Raw genomic sequence first — 17522 nt, forward strand, 5'->3', positions numbered from 1 at the left:
CAACATGGGTATCCAGATCCCGCTGTTGGTTATTGACCGGAGAACGTCTCGGTCATGTCTACATGTCTCCCGAACCCGTAGGGTCTACACACTTAAGGTTCGATGACGCTAGGGTTATAAAGGAAGCTTGTATGTGGTTACCGAATGTTGTTCGGAGTCCCGGATGAGATCCCGGACGTCACGAGGAGTTCCGGAATGGTCCGGAGGTAAAGATTTATATATAGGAAGTCCTGTTTCGGCCATCGGGACAAGTTTCGGGGTCATCGGTATTGTACCGGGACCACCGGAAGGGTCCCGGGGGCCCACCGGGTGGGGCCACCTGCCCCGGGGGGCCACATGGGCTGTAGGGGGTGCGCCTTGGCCTACATGGGCCAAGGGCACCAGTCCCTAGAGGCCCATGCGCCAAGATATAGGAAAAAGGGGAGAGTCCTAAAGGGGGAAGGCACCTCCGAGGTGCCTTGGGGAGGATGGACTCCTCCCCCCCTCCTTAGCCGCACCCCTTCCTTGGAGGAGGGGGCAAGGCTGCGCCTCCCCCCTCTCCCCTGCCCCTATATATAGTGGAGGGGAGGGAGGGCATCCACACCTGAGCCCTTGGCGCCTCCCTCCCTCCCGTGACACCTCCTCCTCTCCCGTAGGTGCTTGGCGAAGCCCTGCAGGATTGCCACGCTCCTCCACCACCACCACGCCGTTGTGCTGCTGCTGGATGGAGTCTTCCTCAACCTCTCCCTCTCTCCTTGCTGGATCAAGGCGTGGGAGACGTCACCGGGCTGTACGTGTGTTGAACGCGGAGGTGCCGTCCGTTCGGCACTAGGATCATCGGTGATCTGAATCACGACGAGTACGACTCCATCAACCCCGTTCACTTGAACGCTTCCGCTTAGCGATCTACAAGGGTATGTAGATGCACTCTCCTTTCTACTCGTTGCTGGTCTCTCCATAGATAGATCTTGGTGTTGCGTAGGAAAATTTTTGAATTTCTGCTACGTTTCCCAACATATACTACTGCCACCTTAATTCTCAACCGAAAATAAAATAGTTTAATATTTTATAAAATTCAATAGGCATGTATTTAACTATTTTAACTACTGTTTTAATTATCTTAGAGCCTTTAAACACTTTATCAAAGTTTGGTTTCTCCACCATAATTACCGCTGCATTATTTAGTTCACTCCGAACATTTTAGTTTTAAAGTTTGGAAACTTTTGTTGTTTGCCTATGTTTTAAATTTGAATTTGAATCGGGTTCGAATCAACGTGAGTTTAATCACAGTAATGGAGGTGACGTGGCATCATTAGCTTGGGATTAGTGTAGTCTAATTATCCGGGCGTCACAATCATACACAACATCATGCTCTTTGTACCATGGCTCACCCAACAACAAGTGGCACGAAACCATCGGTTTCGGAATCACATCGCACAAAACCTCACAAAAGAATTTTCCCAACAAAAACAGTACTTTAGTTTGGTGCGTGACAGTGAACTCTTCATGACCCCAACGGAATATGTATGGTTTTGGATGTGCTATTATTGGTATCTCCAGCTTCTCCACCATCTCGATGCTTGCTGCGTTGATCAAATTCATGTGATCGATTGTCATAGCACATGATCTCTCCCTCACTACCACACGGGTGTGAAAAAGCCCAGTCCAACGGCCTTCCTCCTCCAACTGAAATCCATAGCTTAACTTACTGAATAATGATGCGCTCGCCATCTTCTTCATAGTGTCGTGAACAACCTGATGCTCTGAATACCACCTGATAAAAACCGGACTCGTTGGCGAGATCCGATCCGTTGTTGCGGCCCGACCTTTCACGACACTCCACCACCAGCAGTAGCAACCTCTCGCCCGCGCACGCGATGTACACGAAGTAGAGGGTTTGAACCTTGCGGCCCAGCACGAGAAAACCAATCTCGACGAAGGTACTCACGCGCAAAACAATTTCCACGAAGAGAAATCGCAACACAGAGGTTTTCTAAAGATCCCTCCAAAACTTGATACGGGTGTCTACCCTGAAAAACACATCGTGTCTATTTCATATAAAAATAACCTGATTTACATGACCGCATCCTCCAGTACTTTATAGCTGACCTGACCCAACTAATCAACTTGACCCTCACGTAAATCTATCCCTACATGCTACGCACCAGTCAAAGGAAACTAAGACTATATTCTATCCTGGACTCTATACTATATTTAATTAGTTGCCTTTTACATCTCGGCAACAAAGACCATGTATTTATCTTCACTGTAGGTGGACCCCATCCCAAGTCCTTGAGAGATAGATGACCACGTACATCTCCTTTCCGTACATGTTCCCTGCGTGGTAAAAATAGGAACATAAATCCTTGTTTGAACCTTCCTTTAACTCCTTTTATATCTTCAAGTAAATAGCCATGATTCTTGGTTGCATGCACCGAATGAATTTTGCCTCCTACAAGTGGAACAGAATAGTATTCTAGGCTGGCTTCTATCTCATGTTTCTCCTTTTGGCCTGTATTAATTATGTGCGATGCATCAACGTGCATGCAAATATTAACTAGTGTATCCTCATCTTCATTACTTGGCCAGAGATACTCCGGTGTAGATGCTTTGTATTTTTGAACAACTTCGGCTTCAGATGAAACGTTGACGACCTCAGTGTTTTTATTACAGCGGGTTGTATCACAAGAGGCATCGAAAGCAGCGGCGGTGAAGATCAGCAGGCTTGCCAAATCTGGAGAAAGGATCCGGTGTGAGACACGAGGGATATGATGACCTTGGTGGCACCAGATTACGAGACAAAAGGGCTTCCGCATACGATGCACGACGGGGGAGGGTAGATTGGTCGATTTGGGGGGCGTGCGCGTCTGCGGAGGCGGCAGGAGGGTGGCTGGGCAGCGTGCGCGAGCAAGAAGAATCGACAAAAGGGGGGCGGCAAACAGGCTCTGATAGGGTTAGAGAGGCGGCGGCCATTGCACTACTAGGAAAAGGCCTACTAATGGCGCACCAGTTTTGCCTACTAATGGCGCATCACTGGTGCGCCATTACTAGCACGCCATTAGTAATTTTTACTAATGGCGCACCACTGATGCGCCATTAGTATCTGGTATACTAATGGCGCACCACTGGTGCGCCATTAGCATAGGCCACAGTGCGCCATTAGTATAGGCCACAGTGCGCCATTAGTATAGGCCACTGGTGCGCCATTAGTATAGGCCACAGTGCGCCATTAGTATTTTTGAATTTTGAAGGCGGGAAAATAGTAGTGGCGCACCGTCTAACCCCCACGGTGCGCCATTGCTATTTTTGAATTTTGAATTTGGATCTGGATCGTGATTTTTTTGCCCATTTTTTGCTAGTTTTTTTTGCTCATTTTTTGGCACGATATTATTTCAAATTTTGTTCCTGTTTTTGGATCTTGTACGTTCTTTTGCCGTGTTCTTTTGCCGTACAGGAGTTCGCCAGAGAGGAGGAGGAGGAGGTCACCGGAGAGGCGCTCGCCTACATCGCCGGAGAGGAGGAGGAGGTCGCCGGAGAGGAGTTCACCGAAGCATCGGAGAGGAGGAAGGAGAAACCATGAGGGAATGGGAGGAGAGGAGGGAGGAGGAGCTCATCGGAGAGGAGGGAGGAGAAACCGTGAGGGGAGGGGAGGGGAGGGGAGGAGAGGAGAGGAGGGACGAGGAGGTTCCCGAAGAGGAGGAGGTCACCGGAGAGGAGGAGGAGGTCGCCGGAGAGGAGAAGGAGGTCGCCGGAGAGGAGGAGAAGGAGTGGAGGAGAGGAGAGGAGGAGATGGAGTGGAGGAGAGGAGAGGAGGAGATGGAGTGGAGGAGGTGCGCCCAGCCATATATACGACATAGTAATGGCGCACCGTGGGCAGGTGCGCCATTACTAACTTTTATTTTTATTTTTTTGACTTATTTTTGAATTTTGAAGGCGGGAAGATACTAATGGCGCACCATGGGCCGGTGCGCCATTAGTAACTTTTTTTTTTATTTTTTTGATTTATTTTGAATTTTGAAGGCGGGAAGATACTAATGGCGCACCATGGGCCGGTGCGCCATTAGTAACTTTTTTTTTGTTTTTTTGACTTATTTTGAATTTTGAAGGCGGGAAGATACTAATGGCGCATCATGGGCAGGTGCGCTATTAGTAACTATTTTTTTATTTTTTTTACTTATTTTAAATTTTGAAGGCGGGAAGATACTAATGGCGCACCATGGGCAGGTGCGCCATTAGTGAGTTTGAATTTTTTTGCCTCTCCAGATCTTAAAAGCCTCGTATCTTTTTTTCTGTTAGGTTTTTGAGGATTTTGAAAATGATTAACGGGGTTCCCGTTAAATTTGGATGTAACTTTTCGAGTAGATGATTTTTCATATAAAAAACTTTTTCATCCGAGTTAGTATGCAAAAGTTATGCCCATTTTTACAAATTCTCGAGAGATTTTGCAAATGAAGTCGAAATTCATATTTGCAAATTTTCTCAACAACTAGACCACATATCACATGGGAAACTTATTTTCTTTTATTTTTTTGACATTTTCATCATTTTCTTTTATTTTTTTAAAATTGAAAAGGCAATCCACGGGGGGTGTGCATTCGGTGGAAGTGGTGGCCAAGTTACTAATGGCGCACCGTGGCATGGTGCGCCATTACTAGTTCAACTAGTAATGGCGCACCACTCCCACGGTACGCCATTAGTAGTTTTGACAAAAAAATTTAATTTTTTTTACTAATGGCGCACCCGTGATGTGGTTTGCCATTAGTATTTGAACACTAATGACGTACCAACACATGGTGCGTCATTAGTATATAGTAATGGCGCACCACATGTCTGATGCGCCATTAGTGTCAATTCCATCTATAGCCCTTTTTCTAGTAATGTTGGCTGCATCGTGTTTAAGGAGGGCGGGCCCGTAATCGCTTGATTACGCACGGAAGGGTCGGGCAGGGGGGCACGACCCGAAGCCTGCAAAGCCGAGTCCAACGCCTCGAAAACCCGGTCACGAGCAACTGACAGAGAGGGAGCAATCGATTGCGTCCCAGATATGGCGTGTCCATGCATAGGGTGAGGCCCAAGAATCGACGACAGAGCCGAGTTGGAAGCCCAAGCGGTGCGAAGAGCGGACGACTAGGATGAGGACAGGGAGACAGAGGCAGGCTCCAAAGGAGAGAGAGACATTCTGACGCGGATCAGGCCAGAACTCCAGCAATCGCGGAGCACTATCTCCTTGGCGATACAAACATGTGCCACCCGAAAGAGGAAGCTGCCCGGCCGTCGAGGTCTGACCTTATAGCCGTTGGCGAAACCGCCAAACCAGCTAACCAGAAGAAAGGCAAAGAACGGCGGCGAGAGGAAGACGCCGTCATTGAGCACGACGGCGAGGACGCCAACAGGCCGGCTACGACCTGCAACGGCCTCCACCGAGCCACAGCCATACTTCTCAAGCATATCATCCTGGAACCTAGACCCATGCTCGATACCCAACCCAACCATGACTAGGCCTAAACTAACAACAGGAGAGAGCTGACGATGGAGATGAGAACGGCGAGCAAGAGCATAGAATGCATCAAAGGGCCAGGAGAGAAGGATGCATCAAAGGGAAACTGTTGCCGAGCTACAACCCAGAAAGAGACTTGAGTAAGAACGAACTAACCAATGGCGACAAGCAGTAAACACCCTTAGACCCGAAACACGTAGAGAGAGGTAGCGGAGCACACCAGCTGTAGGTGGTCGCCACGGCCGGAGCGGCCCGGGGCGGGGAGCGGGGGCAGCGGAGTGGTGTGGCCGCCGGGAGCCGGACGGCCGACCGGCGGGGTGCGCTCGCACTCACGCTCTCACCTCTCGCCTCTCGCCAGAGAGTATGCTCTAATATTTTGGTTTAGTGAGCTCAGCTCCTGGACAGCAAATTTATTACTCCTACATACTAGCGTTTTCTCTTGCACTGGTGTAGTACCATAATTCATTACGAGTAGGATCACAATTAAAACAAGCGCGCGCGCACACCCACTAGTATATAGGGATTACAATACAAGATGGACATCAATAAATACGTTGTGCTCAAGCAAAAACAAGTTCAAACAACTCGAGTAACCCCGCACATTGAGGGCATTTATTATTTGAGTAATGCTACGTCGTGGATGTCCACTGCACCCAGCCGTAGATGAGGCAAGCTTGTGCACACGGATCACTTCTGACCCGTGAAGAGCTCCAGGCAATGGTCCTGGTCCAGGTTCCTGCTCCAGAACTTCTTGTAGTACTCGTCGTAGGTGTAGCTGCGGTACACGGGCTCGTCCCCGTCGCCGACGAGCTTGGCCGCCGGGCCGATCACCGCGCTGTTGCACGGGCACAGGAAAGATGCCACCGACAGGCGCTCCCGCGCCGCATTGACCACCGCGCGGTGCCAGACGCTCTTGTACGCGCCGTTGCTCAGCGCCTGTACGTACATAGTTTGCATCAGCTCGTCGCCCACAAGTCCCAACTGCGTAAATTAATCTAGTTGTTGATGTCTCGCAGGAATTTTACCTGCAACTGGTCGCCTAGGTTGACGACGAGGGCGTTGGGCCGGGGGTCGACGGCGATCCACTGGGCGCCGTTCTTGAGGACCTGGAGGCCGGAGACGTGGGGGTTCATGAGGAGAATGGTGAGAGCGTTGGGGTCCGTGTGCTTGGGCAGGCCGTAGGTGAGGTCCGGCTCGGGGCACCGCGGGTAGTCGTTGACGGCCATGTGCTGTTCGTGCTCGCCCAGCACATTCTCGATGTAGTCTTCCTCGAGGCCCAGGCCCAGGGAGATCGCGCCCAGGAGTCGGAGCCCCAGCAGCCGGACTTCGCGGCACTGATGATCTCCCTGCATGACGAGGGAAAAGAGGTCATGCATGAGGTCAGTCTGTGGAAGTCGCCGGTTTGACTCCAGATTTGAAGCAAGCGAAGTTGGGCATGCACTCCACTGAGGTCGGAATCAAGTACTCTACTACTATTTCTTCCATATTTTTTCCGCTCGCCGCGGCAAACTTGGGATAGAAGTCTATTCAGATCAGCATGTACTATATTTTTATCTGTCTTCACTTGGTCAATGATGATGATGGGAAAACAAACATTCGTATATCCCCCTAAAACAGAAAATAAAAAGGAACACGCCTATCAGCAAACCTACGCTCCGCGTAAGATCTTTTCTGTCATCCCCATCCGAATTTGGCGTCTCGAAGGTTTATTCCACGTGCGAAACGCTAGACATTTCGAGAGATAAAAAGAAGTTCGCTAGCTAGGAGATAGACATCGCAAAAGTGATGGATGCAACCGATTAGGCGATATGTAGCACAGTAGCAGCATGGTGCGAGGACAAAACTGTGAAATGACAAAAGGTGAAAAAAAGGCAAACCCTAGGGGTGTGGAGTTTATCAGCCACATGGGGAGAGAAAGCTCGAAGTGAGCACCGCACTTTGCAAAACGACAATGCCCACGCCGCACCACGTGCTCATTTCGCTCGATCGCATAGTGCACCCATCACTTATCGGGTATCAAATGATCACTAGAGAGAATTGGACGGAATTGGACGCAGAAAGCACCGTCCGCAACGTAGCTAGCGGCAGCACAGCGCTAGCAACATGACACGCACAAAGGTGCTCGATCGTATGGCCGGCCACACTGCCTATCATCTACCTACGCCGCAACACATTATGTTGTGCGCCTGGCATTTTCTGGTCAACGCACATACACCATGCATTTTCTATCGGTGTGACTGACCATTTGGTGTGAACGGTGAAGTCCCAGTGCCCCAAGGCTGAGAGGGTCTGATAGCTAGTGCTCGTGCCTGGCCAGGACATTGTCAGAAAAAGACTGATACTGCCACACCGGCGGGTGCGATAATGCAAGGATTCGTCCTCTTGCCAATGTGGATTTAGAGCATCTAGAGTCCTGCGCCTCGAACCCACCGTACGCCCCGGCACAGGCCCCGGTAAAAAAAAAGTCGACCCAGACTAGCGGCGCCTCAAATGGGACTCAAACGCCCGGACTGATCAGCATCCCTAATATCCAGCTCATATATGGGATGGATATGAGGAGGCCTGGGCACGACCGCCATGTCTGGCTGACAGCCCGAACCTCACAAAAACTGAACCAAATCCCCCTCCGCCCCATCCCTTTTCACTTGCTTCTACGCGTTGGACGTCTGTAGCTCCGCCGCCGCCCTTGCACCGGACTACACCTTGCTCCTTCGACACATTGTGATTCAAAAAGAAGCCATGCAACCATCAGTGTTTCGTTTGTGAAGGATATAATAGACCATGACTATTAATCTTCTTTGTGATAAGCAAAGAAGAACAAATCACACGTGCGCGGGCACGTCCGGAAGCATCCGTGGAAAAATTGCAGGTTGTGTTGATGCTTTTATGTGCAGACTGGAAGTTGCTAGCTCTAGATAGGTTTCTAGAGTTGCTATCCACATATCTAGTTCTATCCCATATCTAGTGCTATATATAGAGCAGGAGGACATGGTACCCAGACGGTGACCTGTGAGATGAGATTTGTTCATGATATGGATTTCGTCCTTTCTATGTTCCGGTGTACATATGGAATAATGGTCACAGAAAGTTAGATCGCTAATTTCTAAAATTGTTTTGGGTGCTTCCAGTTCATTCAGGCCTGTTCTTGAGCGTTGGTAGGTACGTACATCCATTTTTTGGATGCACCAGTCCTTCTAGCTTCTTCGACACACGTTGTTTTTCTCTCCGCGATATTTTTTTTGATTGGCTGCTAGCTTGGGAGTTTGTCTTCAGGAAATAAAGTATCACAATATATGATTCGATCGGCAATGCTCAGTGTTTTGTACCACATTTTTTTGGAGTGCACCCCTCTCTATAAAATATAAAATCTATCTGGTTGCCACCGCTCAAAACCTATGATGAGCTGTTTTAGACGCACCACCTCTTGATACCTCTCAAAAAATTTCACCTCTTGATTTTTTTTTTTGTAATACAACTAGGCAAGTCTGAGTGCTCTGTTGCTTAAAGAAGTGGCTCTAAAATACAAGTTGGAGAACTTTGACCTGCAATATAGCTGGTTGCAATATTCTCTGCGAAAGTAAAGTGTATTATCTTTCCTTAACCACATCTGCCACGCCTCACCAAATATGGAAATATAATTAACTTTGGTTATTTCCTGTCTTTTGCCCCAACTATAATTATGTCCGATTGATTATCTGTACATACGCGTTCATGAATTCATGCGGATGCAGGGATGATGCGTACTAGTAAATATAGTCATTACATGATTTTCGTACAAAGGATTCGATGAAAAAAGAAATTTAATTTGTGATATAGTGCAACATAGAATCACGCCGCAAGTTTTTCTTGACATGGTTGTCAGCATTTGGCTTGATCAATGTCATGTTACGCTATATAATCAGTGGTGGACCTATGATATTAATAATATGGGGCCACTGTTATGTAAACAATGTATAAATAACATAACTGCAATACATTGTTACAGTTGTTTCTAAATTATGCTAAAATAGTATTGAGCTAAACAACCTCATAAATCAAACTAATAGTCCCCCCCAAAAAAATCTATCTACAATTGTTTTAAATTACACATAAATAGTATAATTTAGCTAAACTAATTTGGGAGTAAAATTTTGTTTATTATCCTATGCTCTATATTATTATTATTATTATTATTATTATTATTATTATATGGTATTCCCTCCTTTCAGGTTTACAAGGTCCACACATATTTTAAGAAAATAATCAATCAACAAAATAATAATTTTATGGTACAAAACTTATATTTTCAGATTATTCAAAGGAAGTATCAAATGTTGTATATTTTGTGGTATATAACTCATATTTTGTTGAAATAATTGTATCATTTCAAAAAAGATCATGTGGGCCTTGTGAGCCCGAGACGAGAGAGTATTATTTTTGTTCATTGTCGAATATCTCATTGTTAATGAAGTAAAACACTTTCACATAAAATGATCTAAAACAAATATATTTTACACCTATCTCACATGTTCAGAAAAAGGTATTCTCTGTGGTGCACAAAATATGTAAGTTTCGTTTTCTACAATCCTCTGGTCAAACATTTTAAACTTTGATTGGTAATATTGCTTTTTTTACATGTGGACAATATTGCTTTAGATATTTGGATTTGGTACATGAAAAATCATGGATAGATTCGTCTACATAAGTATTCAAACAATATTTTTTTTGGATTTTATACATAGTACTCCCTCCGTTTCTTTTTACTCCGCATATAAGATTTGGTCAAAGTCAAACTACACAAAGTTTGACCAAATTTATATAAAAAAATATGAACATCTATAATACTTAAACTATATAGTATGAAAATACGTTTCATGGTGCATCTGAAAATATTGATTTCATATCATGAGTGTTTATATTTTTTAATATAAAATTAGTCAAACTCTACAAAGCTCGACTTTGACCAAACGTTATACGCGGACTAAAAAGAAATGGAGGGAGTATAATAAAACTTAATGATGGAAGTTGCATCTCGAAGACCGCATTTATGTCAAAAGGTCCTTTTTTTGTGAACTCGAGGGAGCAGCGGTTGGCAATATCGAATATGCACTAATGCATTATGCATACAGTTCTCACCTCATGGGCCATGGCCGATAGCATATTTACTTGTGTCCTGATATTTGTTAGGCTAGTGAAAAATAGATGTTGATTGAGGTGACCTCGTGGTCTTCGTTCTCGGTTCTTGCTATGTTCTGGCAGAGAAGCACGCGATGGCCTGGAACGAGGGGATGATCTCCATGGCGAGTTAACCCATTCGGAGATGGTTTGGTGTGTTTGGTACTATGGTGTCCGGTGTTTTTCAAGGTGACGTGGTTTCGGTCCTGTTTGATAGTCTTGGTTGTCTCTTGTTAGGTGTAGTGTCTCCCACTTTCACGCTTGATGTTTAGTTGGTAGAATTTGTGTTACTTGCTCGGTTGCCATTTTATTTTTATTTTGACCTGCTTGTTTGAGCATTTTCTCACCAGTATGTATCGGTTCGACCGTTTGAGCTTTATTATATATAAAACTGAGGGAACGTTTTGAGAAATACAAGAGGATGATGTCTTTTTTACCGGATGACTATGTGCAATCAATTGAAAACTAATTATTTTTTATAGACAACATGAGGCAAAACTGCAACATGCACAAAATGTTGGTCCAAAATCAGCCATGTTCGGTTAGGCCAATATAGACTAAGAGTTGCTAATGCTTACTTGAACGTTTCAGGATTGGACGGCCAGTCCGGCACGAACTCCTCCAACGGGTGGCAATGAAGGCGCAGATAGTCCCGCCAGTTGTGCACTGTCTCCTTGCGGACGTTGAAGCTTGTAGAAAGCCTTATCTTTTTGGATGGCTCATCAGAATAGAGCTTGGCCTTCTCTTCCGGCGGGAGCCGGAAAAACTCAAGCCCCACAGCCATCACCTTCTCCAGCAGCTCCTCTGATATCCCATGATTTACGATCTAAAAGAAATTGGCAAACCAAAGCTAGTTAAATGTAACTTACATGGCCGGTGAATTGCCGTCTACGTCAATCAGAGAGGGCATGGCAGCACCAAAATCCGCATCGTGCTTGTCTGAAGAATGAAGCAATGCGGCTGAAGCAAGCGGTGAAGCCTTGGAAAAGTAATATAGCTAGCTAGCCGCCATGTTTGAGTCTTAACTGATGCTAACATGCATAGTGCGAACTATAGAACAGAACCAAGGGCATGCACGTGGTGAGAAGGCGGACCTGGAAGAAGCCGTAGGTGCGGCAAGCCTGGTCGATCTCAGCGATGACGAGATGCTTGTCCGGCGAGGCGAGGTCGATGAGGGGGATGTTGCTGTCAGTCACCACATCCGCGAGCTGCGGCCGGTCGTTCTCAGGCCGCGTGTAACGCTCCGGGAGGGTATCGCGGTGCGCGACGGTGGACAGAAGCTGGTTCGCCATTTGGGGCCTAGCCGAGGCTCAGTCTCGCGCGGCGGTAGAAGAAGGGGGAGGAGCGAGGGGGATCGCCATATATCGAGTACCCTGTACCCGAAGACTTGGTGAGGCCGGCGCGGGCACGCGTCTACGCGTTGACGCGCGCGGTGGACCGGGATGGTATAACCCGGAGCTCCACCACAAGCGGCACGTTGATATCTGGCCTGGCCCACTGGCCCATGTACATACAAATAGGCCCATCCAATCAATCAAGTTACCTCCTAGAGATTTTATTTGTCATGCAATGTACTCCGTATATGAGCTGTGCAATACGCCGCATATATAACGAAGGGGGGCCGGCAACCGTGGGACATGACACGCATTCACGGTAGAGCTGTTTCTTTGTCGTCCAACTTTTAGAAGGGAGACATACACTTTGTAGATGTGACGGGACTCCTGGCACGTCAGCAACTCAGAGAGCTTTTCCAAGAGTGGCGATCTATCGATGATGCATGCAACTCAAAGGACTAGCTTATTGTGGCATACTGGCATGGATATCCATGCGATTACCACATCAACGATGAACAATATAAATATCTAATCTAAGTGAACGTACGGGATGAACTCGACGATTGTTGAAACGTGATATCCTTGTATTTATTTCCGACTGATTCTCCTCTTATCTCTAGCCTTGTATAGATTGATCTCTAGAGATATTGTAGAGTTAGTTGGCTTGTCACGCAAGACACCTCTTGTATATAATGTAACCGACTCCGATGGAATACAATTGAGTTGCATCCTATAGTCTTCTACATGGTATCAATTTTACCGTGATCCTATCGCTTCCGCAACCCGTCGCCGCCGCGCCTAGCCCTAGCCGCCGCCGCGCCAACTCCTCCTGCCGCCGCCGCCGCGCCCACTCCTCTTGCCGCCGCCGCCGCGCCTAGCACTCGCCGCCGCCGCAGCCTCTCCTCCTGCCGCCACCTCTCCCTCCCAAAACCCTAATCGCCGCCACCACTCCTCTGTACCTCCTGTAGCCGCCGCCGCTCTACCCCTCTCACCCAAAAACCCCAACCATCTCCATGGCCAAACCCTCTGCCTCCGACGCCGGCTCCTTCTCCGGCACCACGTTCGCCTCCGATCGCCTCAACGAGATCCACATCAAGGACCATGTTCCGGTCATCCTCGACCTCAACTCGCCGTCCTACAACGCATGGCGCACGTACTTTGCGCTATTGTTCCGCTCCTACCGTCTCATCGAGCACGTTGACGGGAGCGTCGACTACACCGACATGAAGGACGACGACGAGTGGCTCGCTGTGGACGCCTGCATCGTCAAGTGGCTCTTCCTCACCATCTCTCCCGGCCTCTTCAACATGGTGAACTCCCGCGATCCGTCGGCGTACACCATGTGGACACGGCTGTGCGATCTCTTCCTCGACAATCAACTCCAACGCCGTGTCTTCCTCCAAGGTGATTTTTTCACCATGCAGCAAAACGATCTTTCGATCGACGAGTACTGCACGCGGATGAAGGTTCTTGCAGACGAACTCCGCGATGTCGGCATGAACATCGACGACTCCGTCCTCCTCACCAACCTCCTTCGCGGCCTCCACCCCGACCTCGGCCAGTCCGCCGCCAACCTCTCCCTCCTCACGCCGACATACGCCAAGGCGGTCACGTACCTTCGCATGGAGGAAAAGCGCCTTCGTCACGCGGCGCGACAAGCTCCTCTCGCCGCCCTCCACGCCGGCACCACCAAGGGCATCCCCGCCCTCCCGCAGCCTCCTCGCGCCGCGGCTCCACCACCGCCCGCCGCCCCTGACCAGGGCCGCCAGAAGAGGCAGGGAGGTCGCGACGGCCGCGGCCGCAACGGCGGCACCCAGCCCCGCCAGGCGGCCCCGCCCGCTCCTGCTCAGGCCGCAGCGCCCCCGCCCTGGCTCACGGGGTACAACCCCTGGACGGGGGTGGTGCACGCCTACTCGATGCCCCTTCCGCGGGCACCCGCTCCGGGCATACTTGGCCCTCGCCCGGGTCTTCATCAGGCTCTCCTGGCCGCGCCCGGAGGTCCCGGACTCGGCGGTTCTTCGGCGTACACCGGGGCCATGGCTCCCGGTACTGCTTCGTCATCCTCCTACGGCGCTGCACCGACCGGCTACACCTACGACCCGGCGCTCCTAGCCGCCCTCCACGCCGCCCCTTCCCCACGCAACTACTCTGGCGGCAGGGACTGGTACATGGACACAGGCGCCGCTGCTCATATGGCGTCCAACCCCGGTATCCTCTCTCGTGTCTCCCCGTACCCTCTGTCTTCTCGCATCGTCGTCGGTGATGGATCCACTCTTCCCATCACCCACCACGGTGCATCCTCCCTTCCTCTCTCATCATCTTCCCTCCCTCTCCATAACGTACTTGTGTCTCCATCCTTAATCAAAAATTTATGTTCTGTCCGCACTCTTACTCGTGAACATCCTGTTACTGTTGAGTTTGACAAACATGGTTTTTCTGTCAAGGATGCCCACTCCCGGAAGGTTCTGCACCGATGTGACTCCCCCGGCGATCTTTACCCGTGTGGCCAAACGACAAGCAGTGGTCCCGTCGCCCTCCACGCCGATGTGTCTCTCTGGCATGCTCGCCTTGGCCATCCCGGCGCCGACGCTCTTCATAAAATTTTGCAGACTTTTCCCTTTTCATGTAATAAATCGGCAGCACACACTTGTCATGCCTGTCGTGTAGGAAAACACGTTCGTTTGCCGTTTTCAACTTCATCATCCATTGCCACTTTCCCTTTTGATGTTATTCATTGTGATGTGTGGACATCTCCCGTGCCTAGCAATTCGGGTTTATCATATTACCTTGTCATTTTGGATGATTTTTCTCACTTTACTTGGACCTTTCCGTTGCGCCGCAAATCCGACGTCGCTTCCTCTCTTCATGACTTTTACGCCTATGTTGCCACCCACTTTCACCGCACCATTTCTCACCTCCAAACCGACAACGGAAAGGAATTTGATAACCTCGCCATTCGCACTCTTTTATCCTCTCATGGCACAATTTTTCGTCTCACATGTCCATACACATCTCAGCAAAATGGTCGTGCCGAACCTGTTCTCCGCACTCTTAACGAGAGTGTTCGCGCCTTGCTCTTCCACACACACATGCCGGCGAGGTTTTGGCCCGATGCCCTCGCCACAGCTACCCTTCTCCTTAACATCCGGCCTTGCAAACCTCGGTGGAACTACACCCCTCATCACCTCTTATTTGGGTCACCTCCGTCATACGATGATCTTCATGTTTTCGGTTGTCTTTGTTATCCCAATATCACCGCCACGACACCGCACAAGCTTGCGCCTCGCTCTATCGCTTGTGTTTTTCTTGGCTACCAACCAAACACCAAAGGTTTTCGTTGCTACGACCCGGAGTCCCATCGTGTGATCGTGTCTCGGCACGTGTATTTTGATGAGGTTATTTTTCCGTTTCAGCAGGCTGCATCGCGTCCCTCGCCACCTTTGGACGCCTCTCCTCGCAGGCCTCGTGGAGCCCTTGCGCTCCCACCGCCTCGCCGTTCGGGCGCGGCTGCGCCTTCGTCGCGTGCTGCCTCGCCGCCCTCGGCGTTCCCTCTGCCGACTCGGGAGGAGTCGGCCTCCCCGGCCACGCCGGGCCCCTGCCTCTTGGCTCTGGAGGAGCCCGTCCCCCCGGCCTCGTTGGGTCGTCGCCCCCCGACTCTGGTGGAGTCGGGCGCCACCCCAGCCGGACCATCAGGGGCCTCGTCGGCTCAGGCGGAGCCGGGCTCTTCGGGCTCCTCTACGCCCACATCGCCGACCGAGCGTGTGCACTCCGGCTCCCTGTCGGCTCTGGAGGAGCCGACCCTCTCGGCCCCGTCGGCCGGGCCCTTGACACCCGTCACAGCGCCGGCTTCTTCTTCGTCATCTGAGCCGGTCGCTGTGGTGCCTCGGCGTCGCGGTCCACGCCCGCCTCCTCCGCCACCTCACCATCATATGGTGACGCGTGCCAAGGCCGGTGTGCACCAGCCAAACCCGCGCTACCACAACCTCAGCGTCACGACCCTCTCTCCGGTTCCGCGATCGGTGCGTTCTGCGTTGAGTGATCAGCATTGGACCGCCGCTATGCGAGCTGAGTACGATGCTCTCGTCGCCAACCGGACCTGGACCCTTGTTCCTCGTCCTCCTGGAGCCAACATCATCTCGGGCAAGTGGGTTTTTCGTCACAAACTCCATCCGGATGGCTCACTAGATCGGTACAAGGCTCGCTGGGTTGTCCGAGGATTTGCACAACATGCTGGCGTTGACTTCTCTGAGACTTTTTCTCCGGTCGTCAAACCCGCCACGATTCGTGTGGTGCTTCAACTGGCTGCTTCTCGTCACTGGCCCGTCCATCAGCTCGACATCAACAATGCTTTTCTGTATGGCCATCTTCAGGAGCGAGTCCTCTGTCAGCAGCCGACTGGGTTCGTTGACCCTCAGCGGCCGGATGATGTTTGTCTGTTGTCCCGGTCCTTATATGGCCTCAAACAGGCTCTGCGCGCTTGGTACCAGCGCATCGCCGGATTCCTTGGTCTTCTTGGGTTTCGCAGCACTACATCTGACACATCCCTGTTCGTGCTGCATCGGGCTGATCATGTGGCTATGCTTCTACTCTATGTTGATGATATTGTCATCACTGCCTCCCGCACGGATCTTCTTCGCGACATCATTGGTCGCCTCGGTTCTGAGTTTCGACTGAAGGATCTCGGCGCATTGCACTTCTTCCTCGGCATTAATGTGCGACGTGATGACACTGGGTTCTTTCTGCATCAGGGACAATATGCTCTTGATCTTCTGGACCGTGGCGGCATGACTGACTGCAAACCAGCCGCCACACCTGCTGAGGCCAAGCCGAAGCTCTCAGCCTCCGCCGGCCAGCCTGCCACCGACGCTGCTCTTTATCGCAGTATTGTGGGCGCCCTTCAGTACCTCACGCTCACCAGACCAGACATTCAGTTCGCAGTCCAGCAAGTTTGCTTGCATATGCACTCGCCTCGTGATGTCCACTGGTCTTTGGTCAAGCGCATTCTTCGGTATATTCGTGGCACTCCGACCTACGGTCTTCGTCTTCGTGCATCCGCCTCGACTGAGCTCCTCGCTTATACTGACGCGGATTGGGCTGGCTGTCCAGACACTCGTCGCTCCACGTCTGGATATTGTGTCTTCTTCGGTGACTCCTTGGTCTCTTGGTCCTCTAAACGGCAGCCCACTGTTTCCCGTTCGAGTGCTGAGGCTGAGTACCGTGCTGTCGCCAATGTTGTTGCGGAGACTTGTTGGCTTCGTCATCTTCTTGGTGAGCTTCGGATTTCTCTTCCGAAGGCTACTGTGGTCTTCTGTGATAACGTATCGGCCACCTATCTCGCGGCTAATCTGGTGCAGCACAAGCGCACTAAACACATCGAGCTCGATGTTCACTTTGTCCGCGAGAAGGTTCAGTTGGGTCAGCTCCGTGTACTTCATGTACCGACCACCCAACAGTTTGCCGATATCATGACCAAGGGATTGCCTACCGCTGCATTCCAGGAGTTCCGTTCCAGTCTTTGCATCGCCGACGCCGACGCCGACGCCGACGCTTCGACTGCG

General features: G+C 50.2%; 1 pseudogene; it reads right to left on the reverse strand.

The window, feature by feature from the left end:
• Positions 1-5941: 5941 nt before the first annotated feature.
• Positions 5942-11969, reverse strand: LOC119365117 (annotated as a pseudogene).
• Positions 11970-17522: the final 5553 nt, after the last annotated feature.

The sequence above is a fragment of the Triticum dicoccoides genome, chromosome 2B (genome assembly GCF_002162155.2).
Source record: "Triticum dicoccoides isolate Atlit2015 ecotype Zavitan chromosome 2B, WEW_v2.0, whole genome shotgun sequence".
Classification (NCBI taxonomy): domain Eukaryota; kingdom Viridiplantae; phylum Streptophyta; class Magnoliopsida; order Poales; family Poaceae; genus Triticum; species Triticum dicoccoides.